This window comes from Equus asinus, chromosome 1 (assembly GCF_041296235.1).
Source record: "Equus asinus isolate D_3611 breed Donkey chromosome 1, EquAss-T2T_v2, whole genome shotgun sequence".
In the NCBI taxonomy this organism is placed as follows: domain Eukaryota; kingdom Metazoa; phylum Chordata; class Mammalia; order Perissodactyla; family Equidae; genus Equus; species Equus asinus.
The window spans coordinates 174,764,279-174,788,158 of record NC_091790.1 but is presented as its reverse complement, the minus strand read 5'-3'; the positions used below and the strand labels follow the sequence as shown (position 1 = coordinate 174,788,158).

Genomic DNA, 23,880 nt, shown 5'->3' with positions numbered 1-23,880 from the left:
AACACCCTTGTGATGAATCAAAGCAGTGCTGATGTTATAGCAAAGTAATACTTCTGCAATCTTCAGTGACAGGCCACGATTGCGGGCTACAGTAGACCTTACGTAAGGTACAAACAATATGTCATATTTTGGCAGCTGTGATAATAAATGGTGGCATATATATGTGCAGGTAGTAGTGAAACATATTATTAAAAATTATTTTATTCTTATTATTCTTACTAGTTATTTTTACTTATGTCAAGAGTAGCCTGGGTTGTTTTTGTTGTTGTTGTTCTATTTTTATTTTTTGAGGAAGAATAGCCCTGAGCTAACATCTGTCACCAATTCTCCTCTTTTTGCTGAGGAAGACTGGCCCTGAGCTAACATCTGTGCCCATCTTCCTCTACTTTATATATGGGACACCTGCCACAGCATAACTTGACAGGCGGTGCGTAGGTCAGCACCCAGGATCCAAACCTGCGAATCCCGGGCTGCCAAAGCGGGACGTGTGAACCTAACCACTGCGCCTAGCCTGGGCTGGCCCCTAACCTAGGTTGTTTTAATTAATGGTAGTAATATAAAGTATCCTTTAAAAATAAATTTAAGTAAAGAAGTGTTTATTTGAAGAAAAAATAATGAAATTATAGTTGCCCTCATATATTGTAAAAATCATGAAAATGGCATAGATATGACAGAAATTTGGGGAATATTAACTTTGCACTTCTGCATGTGCTAATGGACTTGTAAATACAAATGAAATGTTATCTTCTATATGGAGGTGATTCTAGATGTCCTCAAAGAACTTTGAAAGTTAAATAATAATAAGAATCCTGCATTCAGTTCAGAGAAAAGCAGAACCATCTTAAAGAGATTATGTGCTCCTAGTCAGAAAGGTATTAACATTTGTAAGGAATGCATATGTACTTTAGAAGAAGGATGTTTAGAAATAAAGGTGCAGAAAAAGGAAATTTGCAAGAGCACTCCTTCACTTGAAGAGAGAATGTTCTGTTAGGCTGATTCAAGAAGCCACTTGAGAAGAAATCGCTATTGTGGCAAGGAAGCCAGATGGCATTACGAATTTCGAATTTGGTCATGTAACTCCTTGTTCTGCTTCTTTGTTTCCCAAACACCCTTGTGATAATTGGGCTCAATGGTCAGGCTGATATATTTAGACCGCTTGGCAATTACACTCCTTATTGTAAATAAGTAAAGTTGCTTTCACAGCAGTCTCTGATGAGCTCTGTTAGTGTGGATCAGCTTCCTCGGACTGCCGATTGTATTCACGCTGATGAGATGAAGTTTCTGAAGTCTGAAAGGGTGAAGGACAGATCCTGGACTGAGTGACTACACCAAGATACGTGATCACTGTGGGCATCTATCTGGGGGAGCAGCACACCTGGAAAATCCCCAGGTCTCATGGCTCAGCTTTTCTCAACTTTTTCACCTCTACTATTCATGTTATTTGTGATTTAATCCAACCTCTTAATGTCGTTTTTTGGTTTTTTTTAAAAGATTGGCAGTGAGCTAACAACTGTTGCCAATCTTCTTTTTTTTTTTTTCCTGCTTTTTCTCCCCAAAAGCCCCAAGTACATAGTTATATATTTCAGTTGTGGGTCCTTCTGGTTGTGGCATGTGGGATGCCGCCTCAATGTGGCCTAATGAGCAGTGCCATGTCCGCGCCCAGGATCCAAACCAGTGAAACCCTGGGCCGCTGAATCAGAGCGCCCAAACTTAACCGCTTGGCCATGGGGCCATCCCTCTTAATGACGTTTTATGCCATATTAATATATGAGATAGTTTGCAGATGTTCCCTTAAGGAAAAAAGATATATATTTCTTTTATTTTTGATAATATAAAGACTCAATGTTTTGCAAAAAATGTTGAATTATTTGAGTATCCACCTTGCCTGAACTTGAAGCATCAGACATATTAAATATTTCTCATTCAACTGCTGTATATTTTTCTCTTCTCTTCTTCATTGCCAACTTTTTTGAATGAGCCATTTGCTCTCACTGCCTCCACTCCCTCAGTGCCAAGTCTCTCCTCTCCACCCCCCACCATCTGGCTCCCACCCCCATTATTCTGCTGAAACTTTCTCTGAGGTTTCTGACTGATAATAGACAGAGCTTCTTAATCCTCTTTCCACTTGACTTGTCTGCAAAATTGGGTGGTATGTTTTATGCTCTTCTTTTGAAAACGTACCTCCTTCCTTTCCTGATGTCCAGGACCTACTGTCTGCTCTTAATTTTCCTCCTGACAACTTATACCCCCCTTTCTATTTTGATGTCCTTTACTGGAAGCATTTTTTGAAAAAGAAATATAATATGGCAGATAAAGCTAATCTACTCTTCCTCTTCTTTCCCTCTCCTCTCTGAAGTTGTATTATCGTTGATATACTTTTCTACATTTGTGTGTCCACATACAATATATGTGATTTTATGTTTTAGAATTTCATATATATGATATCATATTATATAGCATCCTTTGCAGCTTGCTTTTACTGAACATTATGCATTTGAGATTTATCTATTTTGATATATCTAGATTTAGTTAATTCATTTTAGCGTCTCTGTACTTATGTTTATGAATTAATGACAGTCTCAACTACCCTTTAAAGACTTTTTTTAAAATTAAGACTGTTTTTTTGAGCAATTTTAGATTCACAGCAAAATTGAGGGAAAGGTACAGAGATTTCCCATTTACCCTGTACCCTTACACATACATGACTTCCCCTGTTATCAGCATTACCCACCAGAGTATACATTTGTTACAGTTGATGAACCTACATTGACACATCATAGTCACCCAAGGTTCAGAGTTTACGCTAGGGTTCACTCTTGGTCTTGTACATTCTATGGGTTTGGACAAATGTATAATGACATGTATCCACCATTACAATATCATCTAGAATAGTTTCAGTGCCCTAAAAATCCTGTGTTCCACCTATTCATCCCTTCCTCCTTCCCAATCCCTGGCAACCACTGATCTTTTTACTGTCTCCATAGTTTTGTCTTTTCCAGAATGTCACCTAGTTGGAATCACATGGTACATAGCCTTTTCATACTGGCTTCTTTCACTTAGTAATATGCCTTTAAGGTTCCTCCATGTCTTTTCATGGTTTGATAGCTCATTCTGTTTTAGTGCTGAATAATATTCCATTTTCTGGTTATACCAGTTTATTTATCCATTCACTTACTGAAGGACATCTTGGTTGCTTCCAAGTTTTGACAATGATGGATAAAACTGTTATAAACATCTGTGTTCAGATTTTTGTGCGGACATAAGTTTTCAACTCCTAAATACAGACTTTTGAGAGACTTTTGTTTGTTTTACATTTCCTTAAATGATTTCATCTATTCCCATAGTACCAGCTACCAATTGTAGACCAATGACCTCCATAGCTCCATTAACCTTAGCAATTAATTTGGGGATAATTGGAGCGAGCTCCATGCATATTTCCTGTAGGTATTGAACTTATCCAAAATAAAAATCATTATTATTTCTGGAACCTTTTACTTCTCCTACCCCATTTCTCCTACCACAGTTCTGCTAGAACACTACCACTCTCACAGTCAACAAAAATGGAAAACTTGGAGTCATTTTTTTTACCTATTTCTCTTTTTTTCTTATATGTAATCATTTGTCTAATTCTGCTGATTCTATACACAAAATGTTTCTCAATTTTTTCTCTTTTCCATGTCTACTTTCATTGATTTAGACTAGGCCTTCATCATTCTTACCTGGTCTAACACAATTTCCTTCCAAATATTTTCTGTGCATCTAATTTATCCCCATTATTATTTATCCTTTATCATGCTGCCCCAGAGTTATCTTTCTAAAACAGGAGCTAATACATTTTTCTGTAGAGGGATAGATAGTAAATATTTTAGGCTTTGTGGATCGTGTGGTCTCTGTGGCAACTGTTTAACCCTGCCACTGTACCATGCTAGTATCCATAGACAATACATAAATGGATGGATGTGGCTGTGTTTCAATACACCTTTACTTACAAAAAGAGTCAACAGGCTAGATTTGGCCCAAGTGCTGTAGTTTGCTGACCCCTGTCCTACACCATAACTTGCAACATGTATCTCCCCAACAAAGTCTTTCCATTTTCTACAGAACATAATATTCACCATCTTTCTAAATCTGGCATCATCCCTAACTTAGCACTTAAGACCAATTGCCTCAAACTCTCCAGTTCTCATCTATATTCTGACATATTCCTAATATCTTCTGATTTGATGGAGATGAGAAGATGGTTTAGTGGCAGGTAGGCTTGGGGATTTGGTCGTGGGAAGATGGAATGCTTCCATCTGATACTTCCATATTTTTAGTAAAGTATGGGCAAGGACACCAGCCTAGAGATAAAGGTGGAAGAGGTGGGGCAGAAGATCCAAAAGAGAGGATCCAGATCAATATGATCATCCTGGGGAACAGCAAAGTAAATTCATTAGAGAAATGTAGCAAGATTTCTGGGTCATATCAAGATTCAAACTGTGGCCTAACATTATGAATTTAAAGCAAAACTAGCCACCAGATTATGTGATTTCTGTGATTACTAAGACTTTCCTGTTTAGATGCAAACAAGGGAAAAGTCTGAAGGAAGGAGAGTTCACACATGGATTGAGGCTTTGGAAGGTGAGCTCAAGTGAGGGAAAGAAGGAACTGGGAGTTGAAAGTATTTGCAAAAGGGCACTATGCAGATGATAATGGAATCTGTGCTGAACAAGATGGAAAGTGATGACAAGAGAAAACTGATGGATAATAAGAGAATGATGGGATGGAAGGGTCAAATGTCCCCCTCATTGAAGAACTATGTGGTTGTATGGACGTACTTGTATCAATGAACTGAATGCATAGGAAGCTGTAGTGGGAAAGTTAGATGTTTCTTTTTGAAAAGGTTTATATTTTTTAAGAGATGTAAAGGTCCAGGGTGTGACCGTAAAGTGATTGAAGTGGAAAAAAGGAAATGTCAATGGAATATGGAAATCAAGAAACTTGGAAGCTTGGGCTTTTTGATGGGTTGTCCCCTTAGATATTGAAAGTACTAAGGATAAAGAAAGGAAACTGGAAATGGAAGACGCTGCCAGGAACAGAAGACTATTGAATGAGCAGATGTGACTAGGAGGTTGGCGGAAGGGTCTAAGGAGCTGTAGGAAACAGTGGTATATCCAGATGACATTAGCATTAAAAGAACAGTGATTTTTGCAGGAGGGAAAGTGTGAGATAATTTGAAAGTAGCAATGTACCTACCTCAACTCCTGGCCCTGATGTTCACTCAGGGCCCAGGTAGGTTTCAAGTAAGGCAAGGAGGTGAAGGGACTGTTTGAAGGAAAGGGAACTGCTGATCACAGATTAGGGTCACAGAGACACTGAAAGGATTTGTTTGGGAAGGAAGAGAAGTGGAGAAGATAAACAGAGCTGTGGGTTAAGAAGTGGTGAAAAACAATGACTGAGAGGCTGAGACTCCTGCAGATTAGTGAGGTACACAGGGATGTGAAGCGTGGTGGGACTGGTTCTGAGAGGCTCACCTTGTAATACTCTTGGTGGTGTGTTAGCCTCAGGCATTAAGTTATGGCATGCCCTCAGGACTAATAGTTACTCTCTCAGCAGCTGAGAGTTCTAGAATCATCTGCCACAATAACGTCCATTATCTTGGACAAGGAATTTAGTGCCTCTCAAAACCTCTTAAAACCTCATGTTCGCCATCTATGCCATGAGGAGTTGGTCTAAATAATCTCTTGAACTTCTTCAGACATTTTAAATATCTGAGTGTGAAGGAATGGGATCATGACACTGATAAGTTTACAGTATTAGAAATGAATATTCATTTTGCAAATCAGTGATGTATCAAGAGCTAATATTAGGAAGAATGAGAAATATCTGAGAGTTTATACATCTGCTACATTTGGCTTCAAAGCATATTAATGATTTCAACAAAACAGATAAGTGACAGAACAATTCAGCATATCTTAGAGACATTTGGTTTTGCCTTCCTGCTAAAGCAAATACACTTTGTAACTCATAAATATGAATTAGTTGTAGATTTATGATATCTCAAATGCTAAGTAGTAATTAATGTTAAAACTGAATTGCCAACCCTTATCTCTCACCCTCCTTCCATTCTTTTGTCTCCCCAATCCAATCTGTTAATTAGTTAACTGTATTATTGTTATTATAACAGTAGAATAATGCATGAATGAAACACTTGAAAGTATACAATCACAATTGGTGAAGACAATGAGTTAATGAGGAGGTTTATGCAATCAGTAAGGAAAATGCTTCTTCACAATTAATTTTTTAATATTTAGACTAATTTCCTACTAACCTACTTGGTTGAATTGGTAGGTCAATTCAGTCAACCCTGTAACCACATTAATGACCTACTGGTTAAAAATTGCTTATTTCAATCCAAATTGTGGAACAGCTTTGGGTCCAATCAGGCGATGAATCCTACTAGCTGAGGAGCTTGTTCCAAGGTCTTCCTATTTAGGTGAGTTCACCGTCCTGGTATGTGTTTTGTTGAATGGCTTAGACTCTTCAGGAAGAGAAGTCTCTAAGGGAAAAAGCAACAAAGCTTACACTTGGTTGGGAAAGGATATTGTGTAAAGCCAAAGGAAGGTAATGTAGACGTTACATATGTATACATATTCCTTATTAGCAAATAAAAATGCTATACATTGGAGCTAAAAATCTTACACATGTGACTTAATTTCACTCATTTAGGCAAAAAGTTAAAATTGGAGTATTTCAGTTATTGAAAAATAGATTTGTGTACGTATCAAAGTGGTTCATAAGTGTCTTTATCGTGTGATATTGAATGTAACTTTAAATGTTTGTTTTTAAGAAATATGGCGTATTCGCTTATTTCATCCTGGGTATTGCACCTACAATTTAGGTAATTGGCCACTAGATGGCAGGGTTGTGATTTGAGTAACAGTCGTGAGACAATAAACGGCCATTCCCTAGGCATAGACAATTGAAAGAGCTAACACATGGAATTCCTTGCAATACAATTTAAAAGCACAAGGTAAGCACACATGTATTAGGGTTTTTGTAAATACTGGAGGTGCAAAAATGGCTATCACATGATCTCCATCACCAAAGAGATTATATTCTTGTAGCTGGAAATATGTGTGTGGTTTTTGGGTTTTTTAAATTCTATGGTAGAATGTGTTAAGTACTATTACAGGTTTTTTTATTTCAAAGTATAATAGGAACAAAGGGATTATTACAGTTAATTCAGGCTGTGATGATGTTGTATCAGGGAGTTCTTAGAAAGTTGTAAAGGAGGTAAAAGTTTGAGAAGAGCTCATCTTTCTTTAAAAAAAATTCTAAAACCAAAGGTACAATAACTTATCTTTAATTGTTATGGATAAAGTGGCAATATGAATTTAAAGTAAGATTAAAAAAGAGAAAAAACTAATTCCTATCTAATCTTCTAACCCAGTGGTTAGGGACAGTTTTGCCTCCCACAGCCATTTGACCATGTCTGGAGACATTTTCGGTTGTCACAGTTGGAGGGAGGATGCTACTAGCATCCAGTGGGTAGAGGTCAGGGATGCTGCTAAATAGCCTACTACACACAGGACAGGCCTCCACGAGACAAAAAAGTTACCTGGCCTCAAATGACAATAGTGCAAAGGTTTTGTAAATATAGGCAGCAGATGTATCCAGAGGTTTAAAATTGGACAGGAGAACAGTGAAAGTTCAGCATTTAGGAATAAGTTCGGTTTGGAACATGAAAACTAGAATTTTTGTTTCAAGATCAGGAGCAGATGAGGCCTGGCATTTGGAAACAAAGGCTGGAAACAACACCTTGGATTAAAGCTACTTGGGCAAGCCCACTCAACACATTTGAATATGCACAGTTGAAGCTAGGACAACACAAGCTTGATTTTGCAAAGAAAGGCCAGAGGGTGGAGTGGCCAGAGTCAGCACCGTGGAACATGCAGACCAGGGTTTGGATCTCAGCTTTGGCGTTTATTAGCTGGGTGACTCATTTTACTTTCTAAGTTTCCATTCCCCTAAAATGGAGAAACTTGTTGAAAGGATGAGAAATGTGTGTTAAGTGCCCAGGAGATAAAAGGTGCTTAATAAATGATATTTAACATTATTGAGATATTGTTAGTCTCCTAATTATACATCTCCTTCCACAGTTGTCTTTTCACCTTTTGGAAAATTGGTTAGTCAGGATACAACTATATTGCTTAGTATTTAAGATAGAAAAACATATGAATTGTGGGATGAGAAGAGGAAAAGTGAAAGATAAGATGCAAACAAAACTTTTCCAAGACATTGTTGGGAGAGGTATTAAAAACTGAGTCAGAATCCCCAGGACATCTGAACAATATTCCTATGTGTTAGGGAGGAGATAGTCGATATTTCTGTGAGGAGGTGAGGGGGCCTGGGGGGGCGGGGGTGAGATGCTGCTGTGATTAGCCAAACACAGCCTGGTTAAATCCAACTCTGCTGCTCCTGCACCCACGTGGAGGAACCGAAGGAAGCACACGACAATGATAACTGCTCTCACACGCTCTTAGGACCACTGGACCACTGTCCCTAAGTAGGTGACATTGTCCTTCAATGATACTGTATAGCCCTAATCCAGACTTTCCTTCTTCATTACTCCATACTTTCTGATCCTCTCTTCAAACCTCCAACGCTGCATCCGTCCACCATAATCACTCTTAGCTGATGACCTTGGTTCCTGTTTCACTGGCAAAATAGAAGCCTTCAGAGGAGAACTTCCAGAACTCTCCTACCTCATCTACTTAAATCCTACATCTGCGTCCATTCATTCTACCTTCTTTCCTGTTACTAACAATGAATTTGAACTGTCTATCCTCTTAGCTAAGGCTGAGCCCTCCCGATGTACTATATTTCATCCCTTTTTACCTACTGAAGGTATGACTCCAGTAATTCTCACCCCTTCTCTTGGATCATAATTATTCCCTCTCTTTTGGATCATTCCCATCAACATAGCAACTGCTGTTATTTCTGCTTTAAAAAAGTCTTACTGCACCAACTTCGTTTTGCTTCTTCTCTTTAAAACAAAACTCTTTGAAAGAATTCCTATTGACTGGCTCACTTTCTCTATTTCTTTTCTCTCTTGAACTTAATCCATTAGGCTTTCACCACCAGTGCTGGACAAAAACTGCTCTTATTAAGATCACCAATACAGTTTGTATTATTAAATCCAATAACCAACTCTCAGCATCTTATCTTCCTTGAACTGTCGACAGCATTTGACGTGGTCAGTTGCACTCTCTTCCTTAGAACATCTTCACTTAGTTTCCTAGATACCATACTTTGCTGCCTTCTTTCTACTTTGCTTGCTCCTGTTCAATCTCTTTCATTTCCCCTCCACATCCTCACTCTCCCAGCCTGTACACTTTAGAATGCCCTGTACTCAGTCTTTAGGCCTCTTGTCTTTTCTATCTACTCAGCCCCGTAGTGATTTTTATCGTATCTCAGGGTTTTAAATACCATATGCTGATGGCTTCCATATTTATATCTCTGGCTGGAATCTCTATCCTGGATTCCAGGCTTGTGCTAAAACTTCCTCCTCAGCATCTTCAGTTGGAGGTTTAATAACCATCTCAAAAGTAATATGTCTAAGACTAAACTCTTTATATAAAAACCTCCAGGCTTCCTCATCTCAGTTAATGGAAACTCCATTCTTCCAGTTTCTCAGGCTGAAACTTTGGAGTAATGCTTAACACCTCTTATTAATCACATCCCACATCTAAAGTGTGAGCAAATTCTCTTGTCTGACTCTGTTTTCAGTTGTATCTCCAGGCTGTCTAACCTGTCCAGTTCTCACCACCTGGACTGTTACCATTCGGGTACAAGTCATTCTCCTCTTGCCTGGATTGTTGCAATGATGTCTTGGTTGGTTTTCTTTTGTCATCTTTTGTCCTTTGTTCCCAGTCTGTTTTTAACACAAAAGCCAGATAATTCTCTTAAATACTTAGATCATATCACCCCTCTGCTCAAACTCTCCACGACTTCCAATCTCAATCCCGACTACAACTAAAGATCCCTCGTGATCTAGACCCCCGTTAACTCGCAGACCTTATCCTTTACTGCCGTGCCCTTGCTCACCCAGCTCCAGCCACAGTGGCCTCATCTCTGTGTCTTGAATACTGCAGGCACAGTCTTGCCTCAAGTTCTTTGTACTTGCTATTTTTCTGCTTTCGCCTAGAGTCCCTGTGGTTCTCTCCCTCTTTTCCTAAAGCCCTTTACTCAAATGCCATCTTCTCAGTGAAGCCATCTTTGTTCTAAAATTTTAACGTCTATCTTTTAACATTTTCTCTATTCCCTTTCCCTGCTTTAGTTTTTCTCCTTAACACTTACCACTCTCTAGATACTATATATTCTATGTATTTATTCTGCTTACTGTCAGTCTCCCCCCTCCAAGGGGACAGGGATTTTTCTCTATTTTGTTCATTATTATAATAGCAGTGCCTAGAACAGGACCTGCCATATAGTAGGTCTTTGTTGTTAGTGCTGTGGAGTGGATCTCAATTCCTAGCAACACTGTGCAGCAGAGTGGAACCCTGCCTGGTCTTTTTGCACCATCCTCTCACCTTCTCGCGCTACATCAGACAAGGCTCTGCTGCTATTCATAGGGTTTTCATGGCCAATTTTTCAGAAGTGGGTGGCCAGGTCCTTCTTCCTAGTCTGTTTTAGTCCAGAAGCTCCTCTGAAACCTGTCCATCATGAGTGACTCTGCTAGTATTTGAAATACCAGTGGCATGGCTTTCAGCATCACAGTAAGACACAGCCGCCGCTGTATGACAACTGACAGACGGGTGGTGTGGTTCCCTGACCAGGAGAGTAACCAGGGCTGCTGTAGTGAAAGCATCAAATCTTAACCGCTAGACCACTAGAGCTGGGCATATCTTAGGTACTCAATAAATATCTGTTCAGTGAATTTTAAATGAATATTTGTTGACTGAAGATTGAAAGAATCTGGTGACCCTATAATGATCACTGGAGTGGAAGGTTAGAGTATACAGGAAAGGTTCTCACACAATAGTGCTCAGCAACATGATCTGGCAAAAGACATCAAAAGCATTTCCTTTCAGAATCATTCAAATTACTCTAAATCCTCCAGAGCCATAATTGATGGGCAGGGATATGACAAGTGTTGTCGTATGACTTGATGAGGAATAGGCAAAACTAGAAAATTCACTTCTCCTATGGACAGTCGTGGAAGACAAGGCTCTCTCTTAGGGACTTAGATAAATCTATTATTTCAAGGTTTCTTGGCTAATATTTTAGTTATTGATTGCTGAATAAAGTAAATACCTAAAAACTTAAAGGCATAAAATAGTGTTTTGTTATGACTCTTAATTCCATGGCTTGACTGCTCAGTTCTGCTCCATGTGGTATTGCCCAGGGTCATCAGGACAGCTTCAGTCATCTGGAGGCTTGACCAGGATCTCAGCCAGACCCCTCAGCCAGGGATCTCAGTTCTCTCCTACATGGGCTTCTCCATATGAAGTTTAAGTCATGGTGACTGGGTTTCAAAGGAATGCTCCAAGAGCAAGCATTCCAAGAAGTAGGAAGCAGAAGCTGACAGGTCAGTTAAGGACTAGACCCAGAACAAGCACAACATCAGTTCTGTTTATTCTATTAGTCAGAGCAATCACAAGCCCCAACCCAGAGACCATAGAAGGGGGACTACACAGAGGTGTGGTTCATTGCAGGTTGCCACAGTAACCACCGCATTTGGGTACTTCATTAGATACCTTTAGTACACGGAATCTCATTCGTGGGGCTCACCTGTGATTTTAGCTGAAGCTATGGCATATACTTCTGTGCAAGCTCAGGCTGACTTTGAACTTCTCACTTCAAGTCAGAGCTGGATTTCTCAGCTTTCCGTCCTACTTCCTTCTCTGATGCCAGGAAACCTAAATGTACAGTTGAGTTAACTTCGAGGACAACCTTTTACCAATGGAAGATAGAAGCTGGTGGATAGATGCTCCAGCCTCCAGTCCCTCAGGAAGATGACTCTGGGAAACATGATGTATGTTTCTCAGAATTTCCCAGTGAACTGAGCTCCTTTTGCCCAGAGGGAGAATTTTGGTAATGAACCCTTATGTTGGCTTTTTCTACTTTCCAAACTCACTTTTCCTGGTCTCTCATTCCTGTGTCCTAGGATCACCACCCAAATAAACTAGGTGTACCCAAGATCTTCTCTCTGACTCTTCTCTTGGGTGTAAACAAACTTAGAGAGGTATTTTGTCTGATGAGAAAAATCCTTTCATGTTCCAATTAAAGAACAAAGCTCAAAGTTAGGACTTGTGGAAATGGTTGAAATTGTGACTGTAAGTTCCATCCTTCCATTTCAGTACAAGGACTTACAGTCTGAGGGCTGGACCTGTGCTTCAGTGTATAAAGCTCCTGGAAGGGAAGGGGAAGGTTTAGTTCTCTGTCAGTTGGACAACCAACTAGAAAGGATGAATCATTCTGTCTTGGCCATTCCTGCAAAGAATTAGATGTCTCCAGTTTAGAAATAATGCATTTAAATGTGCATGCAGCTTTCCTTTTTCAAGATAAAGTAAGCCTTTTTTAAAGACAATACTATCTCCTTTGGAAAGGTGACTATTGCAAAATTTTCCTGTTTAGGAAAAGAAACTATGCAAATTTTGGAAGAGTTTCCATGTATATTGTTAAAAGATAAACTGAGGCATATTAAAAATTTTGAGTTTATTTGAGCAAAAATCCATTTGAATTGAGCAGCATCCAATCTAGCAGATGGAAAGGAGCTCCAAGGAGCCAAACAGAAGGAACAAGTTTTATAGTCAGAAGGGAGTGGGAACATGGAAGTTATACTAGACAAAAAAACAGGTTGGTTATTGAAAGGTTACTTTCCTTTAGGGGTGACAGGGGTCTATCAGGCTGATTACCTAACTGATTGGGAGATTCCTGATGGACTGCTTTAAGATTCTGTTCCTGGGAAAGCCAAAACTGCAATTGAGTCTCAGTTTGGTGACATGTGACTTAGCATCAGCGACTCCGTTTTGGGCTTGCCTTTTTTTTTTTTAACAGCAAGTGTACATATTTATACTAGGAGTTGCATTTATATACAAGGAAATATAAATATCTTTGAAGCAATATATTTAGAATATATTTAATTTCTTTCACACTTTATTTATACCTCACCTTCTTCAGAAAATGGTTTATAGCTGAGGTCGGCCCCGTGGCCGAGTGGTTAAGTTCATGCTCTGCTGCAGCGGCCCAGGGTTTCACCGGTTCGGATCCTGGGCGTGGACATGGCACCGCTCGTCAGGCCACGTTGAGGCGGCATCTCACATGCCACAACTAGAAGCACCTGCAACTAGGATATACAACTATGTACGGGGGCGATTTGGGGAGATAAAGCAGAAAAAAAAATGGTTTATAGCTACTTACAGTGATACATCAAATGTGACCTGGTAGGATATATTAGAACTGAAATAAAAGAAGAGTAACAAGGTGGGGCTCAGAGCAGATGTGTATCCAAATACTACATGTGCCTCTGTGCTGACCTTTGTCATGTCTACTGTACTAGAAATGAATTAGAAAAATACTGGCAGAGGGCTAAAATTCTCCCAAAATATAATTTTGGATCTCTTCTAGCATACAAATGAACATAAAATAGAATCCAAAAGTTCTGCTCTGTGTAGGATGGCAACGATTGGTTTAGCTTGAAAACAATTTAAAGCAGTTATAACCAGATGCTCACATCAGATAAACAACCATAAAAACAAAATTTTTAAAAACCCTCCTTTTAGCCCCAGTGAATCCCTGACTTTGAAGAGAGCCACTTCCTCACACATCCTCCACGATGCCCTATCTGTTCAATGTTCACCAAGATGTGTTCACTGAGACAACTTGTTGTCTTGGCTTGTTGTTTACAAACTAGTTAAAAGTTCTGGGACATCCTCCAAGAATAACTATTTTTACATTTAAATAGTTGGTCTGGAACTCTCTTTTCTGGCAATAATGAGCTTGCAGAGTCTGTTGTCTGTTCAGGCCACTCATGATTCCAGATAATAATATAACCCCATCATTAGTCTGTAAAACGATGTTCATCTTTCTTTGGGTCTTTCATATGAGTCTGTGTCTAACTCATCTGAAAGTGGCCTCTGATCATTAAGAATCAAGTTTTAAAGAATGGTGGGAGTGGTAATTTTGCTTTACTCTTGTGGAAAAATTTTGGCTCTTCTATCCGAAGTCCATTTTTTATAAATTGAAGAATTGTTCTAGGCTGCTGTTATAGTTGAAAAATAGTTTAAATTCATTTTGTTATGTGATTTTTTTAAAAAATCAGTATGTTTAATCAATTATCTGGGCAAACCCAGGATAACATTTATAAACCCATAGGACTTTTCAAAATTCCAATTTATCTTGATTGATCCTACAATTTCCCTTTGTGAACAACCCAAGAAGTTTGGTATTAACTCTTTTTTTTCCTTTTCTCTATTCACCCTTACCTCCCCTCCCTGCAAACTGTCACTCCAGCTCTAAAACTTGGCTTTTTCTCCAGGCTGTGTGGTTGTACTAACAATGGCCTTAGCTAAAACACAACGTTTTCATGTCTCAGATTCCTAGGCTGAAAGCACCAACCCCATCAAGTTGTGGTGATTAAATGAATTAATTTAATACCTACACACTGCAAGGGAGGAAAACATTCTTTTTTCCTTCTACCTTCCTAGGTTCTCTACCTGGGGCTCTGTAAATTGGACTAACAAAAGACAGATTAACTAGAGGACAAACAAACAGAAGTTTATTAGCAGATGCATTGCACATACACACAGGAGCACTCAGAGATGAGTAACTCAAAGGGCCGGTTGGAATTTGGGGTCTATATACCTAACTTAGTAGGGGAAAAGGAGGAGAAGAAAGGGCGCTAATGGAAAAGCAAATAACCTTTTGGAAAGATAAATGGGCCCTTAGGGGAATATATGGGAGATGGTAGTTTGTGACCAAGTATATCTGGGTGTGGTGCTGACTTCTTGTCTCCCAGAAGAGGAGATTAGAGTTACTTCCCAGAGAGGATTTATGACAATTGAGTTCTTTGGGAGGCTCTGCTTTTCGGCAGATAAGAGATTATAGCAGCTCAAATGCCTTCATCTCAAAATAGTCCTTATGTAAAAATGGCATATTTTGGAATGGCATATCCTGATCCCCTTCGATATATAAGACCATGTAATACTGTTAGAACATTCCTGACAAATGCCAAGCACTCTCAACATGCAAATTGCTATTATCGCGGTGATTGCTATTGTGAGAATCTGAGCATCCATAACTGGAGGTTTGAGTTGAGCTTTGCCTGTACCAGAGCCTGTGTCCACAGAGTTAAAGGTGAGAGAGATCCTAATCCCACTTCTCCTCCCTTCAAGATGCTGAACCAATTGACAACAGACAAAAGTAGCCAATAGTACTGGTAGTACTGGATGGCACAGGGACAATATGGGTAGAAGTGGACCTCTGAGCCCCTGGGGGTGCTTGTAAGGTGAGCACTTGAGGCAGCACAACCTGCCATGAGCCAAGGACCATGCAAAGTCTGGGGTGTCTCTCTCAGAGTCCAGATGTTTGCTTCATACTTTAAAAATTAAAGCTAAAACTACTCCTGCTGCCAGGGTAGAAGCTGAGCTGTTTCTTTCCTGCAGAAGATTATAATTCTTCTACTCTCCTTGGCTAAGGAAAAATTGGGTATGAAACGATTTGACTTCTGTGTTAACCTGAGATCATCCCCTATTTCCTAATTATATATGAGCGAACTCACATTACAGAAATGTATGTAGCAGAACTGTCCTATGAAGGTGGGACTTGTGTTTGCTCTTTCATTTTCAGGTTATATCTGAATGCCAGTTATTTACCCTTGCTGGTACCAGGCGAGTGGAAGCAGGCCTCAGCAACTGCAGGTGGGGTCCTACTGGCCTACCAACAGCAGGAGAATGTAGGCACATGCAGATGATCAGCTCTGCCAGGGGTTCATGGAATTAGTTAAGTTAAAACACACAGTAAACCGTGTTTCCAAAATTTTCACTCTACTGGGGTTTTTTTGGTTTGTTTGTACATGATTAATATTCTCTATGGACTCCTCCAGCTGTGCTGAGCTGCCTGCCTGGGCAAGCCAAGTTTTCCCTTAGATGCTAATTATCTCTTTGTTTTTATTTATTTGTTTATTTGTTTTTTACTGTGCTGGTCACCAAGTTGCATAGATTTTGAATGGTTTGCCCATACCCTATTTTCCCATAAGCTCTGATAATTTTACTGAGCAACTTTTTTTGAGCAAAATATATATTTCATTATATAGTAGACACACATATATGTCTTGTTTCACAAAAATTACAGCATACCAGGAAAATGCAGGGAATGGAGGCTTCCCTGCTTGCTCTGACCTATTTGGTCCACAGGTAGGGCTTGTACCCTTGGTTTGTACTTGGTCTGTTTACCATATGGAAGCCAGAAATAACAAAGAACTCAGACCATTTTTGTGTGTGAGGAAGATTGGTCCTGAGCTAACATCTATGCCAATCCTCCTCTACTTTGTTTATGGGGTGCCACCACAGCATGGCCTGTTGAGCAGTGTGTAGGTCCAGGCCTGGGATCTGAACCTGCAAACCCCAGGCCGCCAAAGCGGATTGCATGAACTCAACCACTAAGCCACTGGGCCAGCCCCAAGAACTCAGACCATTTTTTAATTTATGAGGAAAGAAGAATAAGAAAGAGTGAGAGATCTAGAAGAAAAGCCATGCATGAACTCTGACCTGTGACATCATGGTTAGGAATGTAGTCCAGCTCCCTGGGTTCAAATCCTGGCTCCCCCACTGATCAACTCTATAACCTGGGAAACTATGCCCCATTTCCTCACTGGAAAAATAGAGATGGTATTACTAGTACTCATCTTGTAGACTTATGTTGTGGGAATTTGGAGAAATGATCCATATGTAGCAGGTTGAAGTATGGTCCCCAAAAAGATATGTCCACTTCTCTGAATGTATGAATATTACCTTATTTGGAAAAAGGGTCTTTGCAGATGTAATTAAGGATCTTGAGATGAGGAGATCATCCTGGATTATCTGGATAGGCCCTAAATCCAATGACAAGTATCTTATAAGAGTGAGGCAGAGGAAGATTAGATGACAGAAGAGGAGGAGGCAATGCAGCCATGGAGGCAGAGATTGGAATGATGTGGCCATAAGTAAAGGGATGCTAATAGCCACCAGAAGGGGGAAGAGGCAAAGCATGGATTCTCTACTAGAGCCTCTGGAGGGAGCACAATCCTGCCAATATCTTGATTTCAAACTTCTGGCCTCCAGAACTATAGAGAATAAATTTCTGTTGTTGTAAACCACCAAGTTTGTTGTACTTTGTTATAATAGCCAAGAGAACTAATATACCATAAAAACCATGTAAAGTTCCTGGCATATTGCAAACACTCAATAAATATTAGATATTATTATCGTTATCCCTGACCAATTGAGAAATACGGCCTAATGGATACTGGTTTTTCCCTGGTCTAGCCAATCACTTAAGTTACTCCTCTTTGCATGAGGAGTTGCTGGTAATTGAGAGTTGCTAAGAATGGAAGATTTTTCTTTGGCACTTCTGAGAGGGCAGAAGTGTTTGTCATAGTCTCCAGTACTTTCCTTAGAGAAAGGAAATGTTGATGGAAGTTCCTACATTTTGAGCCAAGGCAGAATCACAGGGCACAGATAATGAAATTTCTATTTATAACATAGACTCGTATAGATTTCCCCACTGGAAGAACACAGGCAGTTGGATTGCTGATCCCACATGTGTCCAAATACATTTTGTGTGACTTAGCCAATCTCAAGGCTTCCTGGAGCTGCAAACACAAGCAGATGGGCCTGGCTGGGGTGACACCACAGCCGGTTTGCTGAAAGCTTCCTCTGGAAGCTTCCTCTTGAAGAAAGAATGTGCACATTAAAGTAGCATGACCGTGACCATTCATCTGGTTTGTCTGGACTGTCTGGTGTTCTCCTGTTGTACTAGCACCCCAAATGGTTTCGCATTTGTCACTCTCAAAAATGTCCCAGTTTAGATGATAAATCATGTGCTTGCTTCAACATGGAGACACATCATATTCAGCTTGCCAAAGAACAAGATCTAAAATCACAGGAAAAGCTTTCTTTCCTAATGAGTTAGGCATTTTGCAACAGCAGCTCTAAGACTGACGGATGTAGGGATGGTAGATCCATCTGTACTCATCTGTCTAAGAGATTTCTTCCCCTGATAGCTAGAGAATGAAAAGACCCAAAAGACTAAATATAGAGAAATGGATAATGAAAGATCTAGAATTCTAGCAAGCAATTAACATGAAAAGCCCTCAACATTTTGGAGACCTTACTGTCAAGGTCCTAACCAGCCAAAATGCTTGAGGGGATTCTTAGAGACTGCAGATCACACTCTAGATCTACCAAGCTTAAAAAGACACACTCATTGGTAGTGCTGTGTGGCTCTTGGCGTGCCAGGGTGCCATTTCCTGTAGAGCAGTGCACTGCACATCCAGCAGGCTGAACCCACCTGGGCCGAGGTGTGGAGTATGTCTGCAGGATTTCTGACTGACCATTATCCCCACTGGATTGAGGCTCACTGCTGAGATTGCTGGAGTCAGGCAATGGGGCAGATTCCTCCATCTGGAGGGAGCTAAGTGAACTCCCACTTTCTGAAACTTTGTGGTGTATTTGAGATGACAAGATGGAGAAGAGGAAGAATGCAGAAAGATTATTTAATGTTGGGGAAGAATTCTTTCAACAGGAAAATGTTTCTCTTAGTGGAGGACACAAAGCCAACAGGAGATTCAGGGCAAAGAGGGAACTGTCTGTTATCAGATTTATCAATGTGGCTTAGATCCAAATTTGATAAACTATCCTTTGAGGGACTCTGGTTTTCTGAGGATAGCATCCTGCACTCTCTAGGGACAAAGGAAAAAGACTGGAAAAGCCCAGCTCAGCCATGTCCCTGTACTTTCAGAATTTGAGGAAGTGAAGGGGTTGGGGAGAGGGTAATAGAGATAAAGGGAGACATAGATCATGATCATCATAAAGTGGGGGGAAAAGATACAAACTAGGTAAATATCATGTGTAATGATGCTATATATTGTTGATAGACACACAGATGATAAAATTATACAAACATGCATGGGAAAAATACCCATCCACTATAGAGAAACAGTTACCCCTTGGGAGGAAGGTAAGGGACAGAGATGGGCCGTGATGGGGGTTTTAGATATCTCTGTCACCATTCTCCCCAAATTATATGGGAAGTGATTATTTTGAAAGCAGTGACAGGAACCTGACTTCTGGGATTCTGCACTCCTGTGGGGTCCTCTGAGAGCTCCCCTGCTCCTGGCTCCTGTAGTGGAGTCCGGAGAAGGATCAGAACAGAACTGCATATTGCTGGGTGTGAGGTTCACCTGGCTCTTCCCCCCAGCATGCAATTTCCAAGGTTTGCCTAAAACCCAATCATCATATATTTTGGATACCATGGATTCAAAGTCACATATTTTCTTATAAGGAGAATGGTGTGAGGTTTTAATAGGTAACCTTTTCAGCCAATCAATGACCCGTATACAGAGGGGGTTAATGGCCCTGGGAAAAGCTCATACTGAGCAGGGAGTGGAATGTGTTGGGGAGAATCCAATACAACGTGGATGCGTGGTAAGTTAGGGCGCGTGGAAAAGGGTTTCCTGGGTTTATAATAAGGACCCTCTCCTCTATTCATGCTCCTCCAGATCAGTGGTTCTCAGAATGCGGTCACCAACTGGCAGCATCAGCACCACCTGGGAACTTGCTAGACGTGCAAATTATTGAACCCCAGCCCAGACCTACTGAATCAGAAACTCTGGGAGTGGTGCCATCAATCTGTGTTTTAACAAGCCCTCCAGGTGATTCTGAGAGACACTAAAATTTGGTAACTGCTTCTTTAGACTCACGTCTTGTTGCCTATAGTGAAGACAAGTCATTAAAAGTCACCACCACCACCCTAACAATCCCCATCCCCACTCCCATCCAGTCCAACCAAAAAGAAAAAATGGGAGAACAAAGAGGGACAACAAAACCCAAGTGAAGGACAGGCTTAAACTGGTAATTGAGGAAAACTGTTAGGGAATGATAACAGTAGAGCAGACCGAGTTAAACCTAATGACGTAGAATGACAGAGACACCTACAACTAAGACAAAGAACGAAAATAGTGCTAAAATTAAAATTCAGTAAAATAAGCTAAAAGTTAAAAATAGAATAAGGGGAAGATAAGTGAAATTTTCCATAAAAATAATCACATCTGCCCGATATAGTGCTTCCTTCGTATCAGGCACTAAGAAAGGTGCCTTTTCTAACCCATTTAATTCTCCCGATAACTCCATGAGGCAGGAGCATTACTATCTCCATTTTATGGCAAGGAAAAGAAGGCCCAGAAAGAATGGGTACTTTGCCCAAAGTCACACAGCTTGGTAGGGAAAGTGAAGAGCAGAAATACAGCTAGGACAGCAATGAAAAACATACTTATTAAGAGAGGGCTTGTTAAAAATAAAATAAAGTCCTTGAGGTGAATGAGCTTAAAAAGAAAGGTTGAGAATTAGAAGAGAAAAAAATATGCGGGTGGGATGGGAAACAGAATAAACAGACAGAAAAACCAAGGTGTCTCATGGAGTCTGGAAGTGAGTGTGCCTTCCCAGCGTCTGAGGCGGGCAGAGGCCTTCTGTTCCTGGTGAAGTGGTGAGGGGTGGGGAGCCTGGCACACGCTCCTCACCTTCCCTTTCACTCGCCACTCCCTCCTACCCCACCCCAGGAGCTTTCAACTCTCCACAGAGCTGGAAGCAGGTCTTAGACCAGCAAATATCCCTGCTATACGAACACCATACCTGTTACAGTGATGGGGCCTCATTTAGTTCTTTTCTACCAAAGGTAGAAAACCTTTCGTTTGTCTGGGTTAATTAGGAGTTAATTTGCTTTGAATCGATTCAACTGTGTTGGTTTGGTTTTGTTTTCTCTGAATCTTGCATATGACGGCTTCAATGTTTTTGAAGACATCAATTTTCTGCTAACGGTCCAGGAGAGATAAGAACCCTAAGCTCATTGAAATAACTACTACTATTCACTGAGTTTAAGAACAATTAAAATGGCTTCTATATTTTAAGTTGTAAGTGCTTTTTTTCTCTCTTCGTCTTATTCTGACTCTTCAGTGAAGAGGCACTATTATGATGTTCCAAGAACATGGACAGAATATCAGAGCAGCTCACAGCCCAGTGATCCAGCAATCTTGGAGGTGAAGAGAGAACAAGGCTTTAGCCTGATGTATCCAGAGGCATCCTGGGTGTGGGCCAAGAACGAACGGCCTGAAGCTGTGGCTAATGAGAAATCCTTGGCTTGAAAGCTGGTGGGAAGTTTATTGTTTTCTCTCCTCCGGGAGAGATCCAAAGGAGAAGCGAATTCCTTCCTGACCGCAGATGATCAAAGCTGGGTGAAATGCTCAGTCAAACTGGAGGTGAAACTGCAATTGTGGACGGCTGTCTCCACTGAGTGAAAAACTGATACTTGTGCTACTTTCGAAAAAGAAAATTTTTAGAATTAGTGTTCTCTTCTAAAAGAGAAAAAGGAAATGTTGGAAATAATGAAACTGAAAGGAAAAGATTAACTGTGCAATATGAACATGATTCAGAGTGAATACATTTTAATTAATAACATTTTGATTAGGTAGTATCTGCCTATATGAAAATTTTAAACTACTGTGGCAGCAAATATGCGATTAAAAAGAATTCTCCCTCTCACTCCTTTCCCTGATTCTCTAGGTTTTCCACTCAGTAGGCAACCAAATATAGTTAAATTTAGTTCAAAGATTTTTAAATGTTTTAAATTGTCAATCATTTTCTATTTCATTTTATTTTCAGGGAGGGGGCACGCTATGGATTACCTTGTAAGTTTGCTGTGCTTTTACTTGGCAAATACCTAAAAACAACCTTTCTTCTACATTCAATACGCACTGACGAACCAATATTTCTGTTGATGCAAAATAATCAATATCCATTCTATAGGTAAGAGAGATAGGTGAGTTTACTTGAGCCAGAGTGAAGACTATAACCCTGGAAGGCCTTTTCCAGAGAGGAAGAAAGCATTCCGGAGAAGCATGGTTTTCAGTACAGTCTTATACATTTTTAAAACAAAGAACATACATTCAACACACCCAGGATACATAGTCATCAAAGTTTCAAAGAGATTTCCAGTTGTGGATTAGCAGGTCAACATGACCCTGATGTCAGGAAAGGGACTAATCCGGGCGTTGCCAGTAGGGTGTAGGAGGGGAAGTATGCATTCTTATCTTAAGAGAGCGCATTCTTTAATGGTTAAAGCAGATGTGCAATGTCTGTTTGATAGACTATAAGTCAGGCTTTTTTAGTTTAAGCTCAATCAGTTTTAAACCTGAATGGTTACCCCATATTCCTCACTATGTGAAAATCTCTTGTCATTTCCATGTTGTTGAGGTACTTTTACAGTGAAATAGGATTTTCTAGATCCTAAGAGAAGCCTGTGGATAGAATGTGTAATGTCTTTTGCTATTACATACAGCTTGATAGACAGGTTCTTTTTCTTTTTCTGCTTTTTCTCCCCAAATCCCCCCAGTACATAGTTGTACATTACAGTTGTGGTCCTAAGTTGTGGCATGTGGGACGCTGCCTCAGCTTGGCCTGATGATCCGTACCCAGGAACCTAACCAGCAAAACCCTGGGCTGGCGAAGTGGAGCGTGCGAACTTAACCGCTCGACCATGGGGCCAGCCCCGACAAACAGATTCTTAATAAAATATGTTGGAGATGCTGTAAGATCAGCTTTAAGAAAAAGAACATGAGAAAGGGAGTAATAATAATGATGACTGTTATTTATTAGACCTACCATCTGCTGAGTCCTTCAATGCGTTACTTCAAAATTTGAAGCTTAAATATTCATGGCAACTCTGAAAGGTAATTAGCATCCCTGTTTAAAGGTTCAGACACTTACCCAAGCTCTACAATTACTGACAGCCAGAATTTAAACCCAGGCATTTCTAGTTTCAAAATCTATGAGCTTTCTCTTTTACTGTATTGTTTCTCACACTGGTCCATGCTACCTCTTAAAAGGGGATGGCATATGGAACTGATGAGATCACAAGAAAGGGGGAATAAAAGCAAGTAGTATAGGAAAACATGTAAGAAGAAACCATAGGGTTCAAACAGAGGTCAGGTTATTAAAAAAATTATGGGCTATGTTAAAAAGAACTATTCCAAGATTTATATAGCATCACAAACATTTCCCTTTTGCTATTGTCATTTCTGTAGTACTTATAAGAATTCTGTTGTCATATTAGATCCTCTCTGGGAGAAGGATGGTTTTTCTTTCTTTCTGGATGTTTGTGCTATTGTGTCTGCAGTTTCCACTATGGTTCACTGGACCTGGATTGTCTGAAACAGACTCCTGGACAATTGGACTGAAGGATAACAATATTAGTAGCAAGATCTCCACACTGACCCTAAACTTTGTGGTTACTGGTGGGGTACCTATAGAATATTTTAACAATTTTCTGAGAAAAAGAATGTAATAATTATCTATTACTGCATAACTGGTTACCTTAAAACTTAACGGCTTAAAACAACAACATTAATTATCTTGCAGTTACTATGGATAAAGAATCCAGGTACCTCTCTGGCTCAGGGCCTCTCACAAGTCTGCAGTTAAGGGCTTGTCTGGGACTGCTGTCATCTCAAGTCTCAAATGATGGAAGATCCACTTCTAAATTCATTCATGTGGCTGTTGGCTGGAGACATCAGTTCCTTTCCACATGAGGCTCTCCATAGAGCAGTTCACAGCATGGCAGCTGGCTTCCCTCAGAGCGAGCAGG

General features: G+C 40.2%; 1 long non-coding RNA gene across 2 annotated transcripts in view; it reads left to right on the top strand.

The window, feature by feature from the left end:
* Positions 1 to 23,290, top strand: part of LOC106829405 (uncharacterized) — a 39,046-nt gene extending 15,756 nt beyond the window's left edge. Inside the window, exon 3 of one of the 2 annotated variants that reach the window (XR_011504126.1) lies at positions 21,195 to 23,290. This is a non-coding gene — a long non-coding RNA (uncharacterized lncRNA). The remainder of the gene's footprint in view (positions 1 to 21,194) is intronic. The other variant, XR_006521652.2, reaches the window with a different exon arrangement.
* The last annotated feature ends 590 nt before the right edge of the window (positions 23,291 to 23,880 follow it).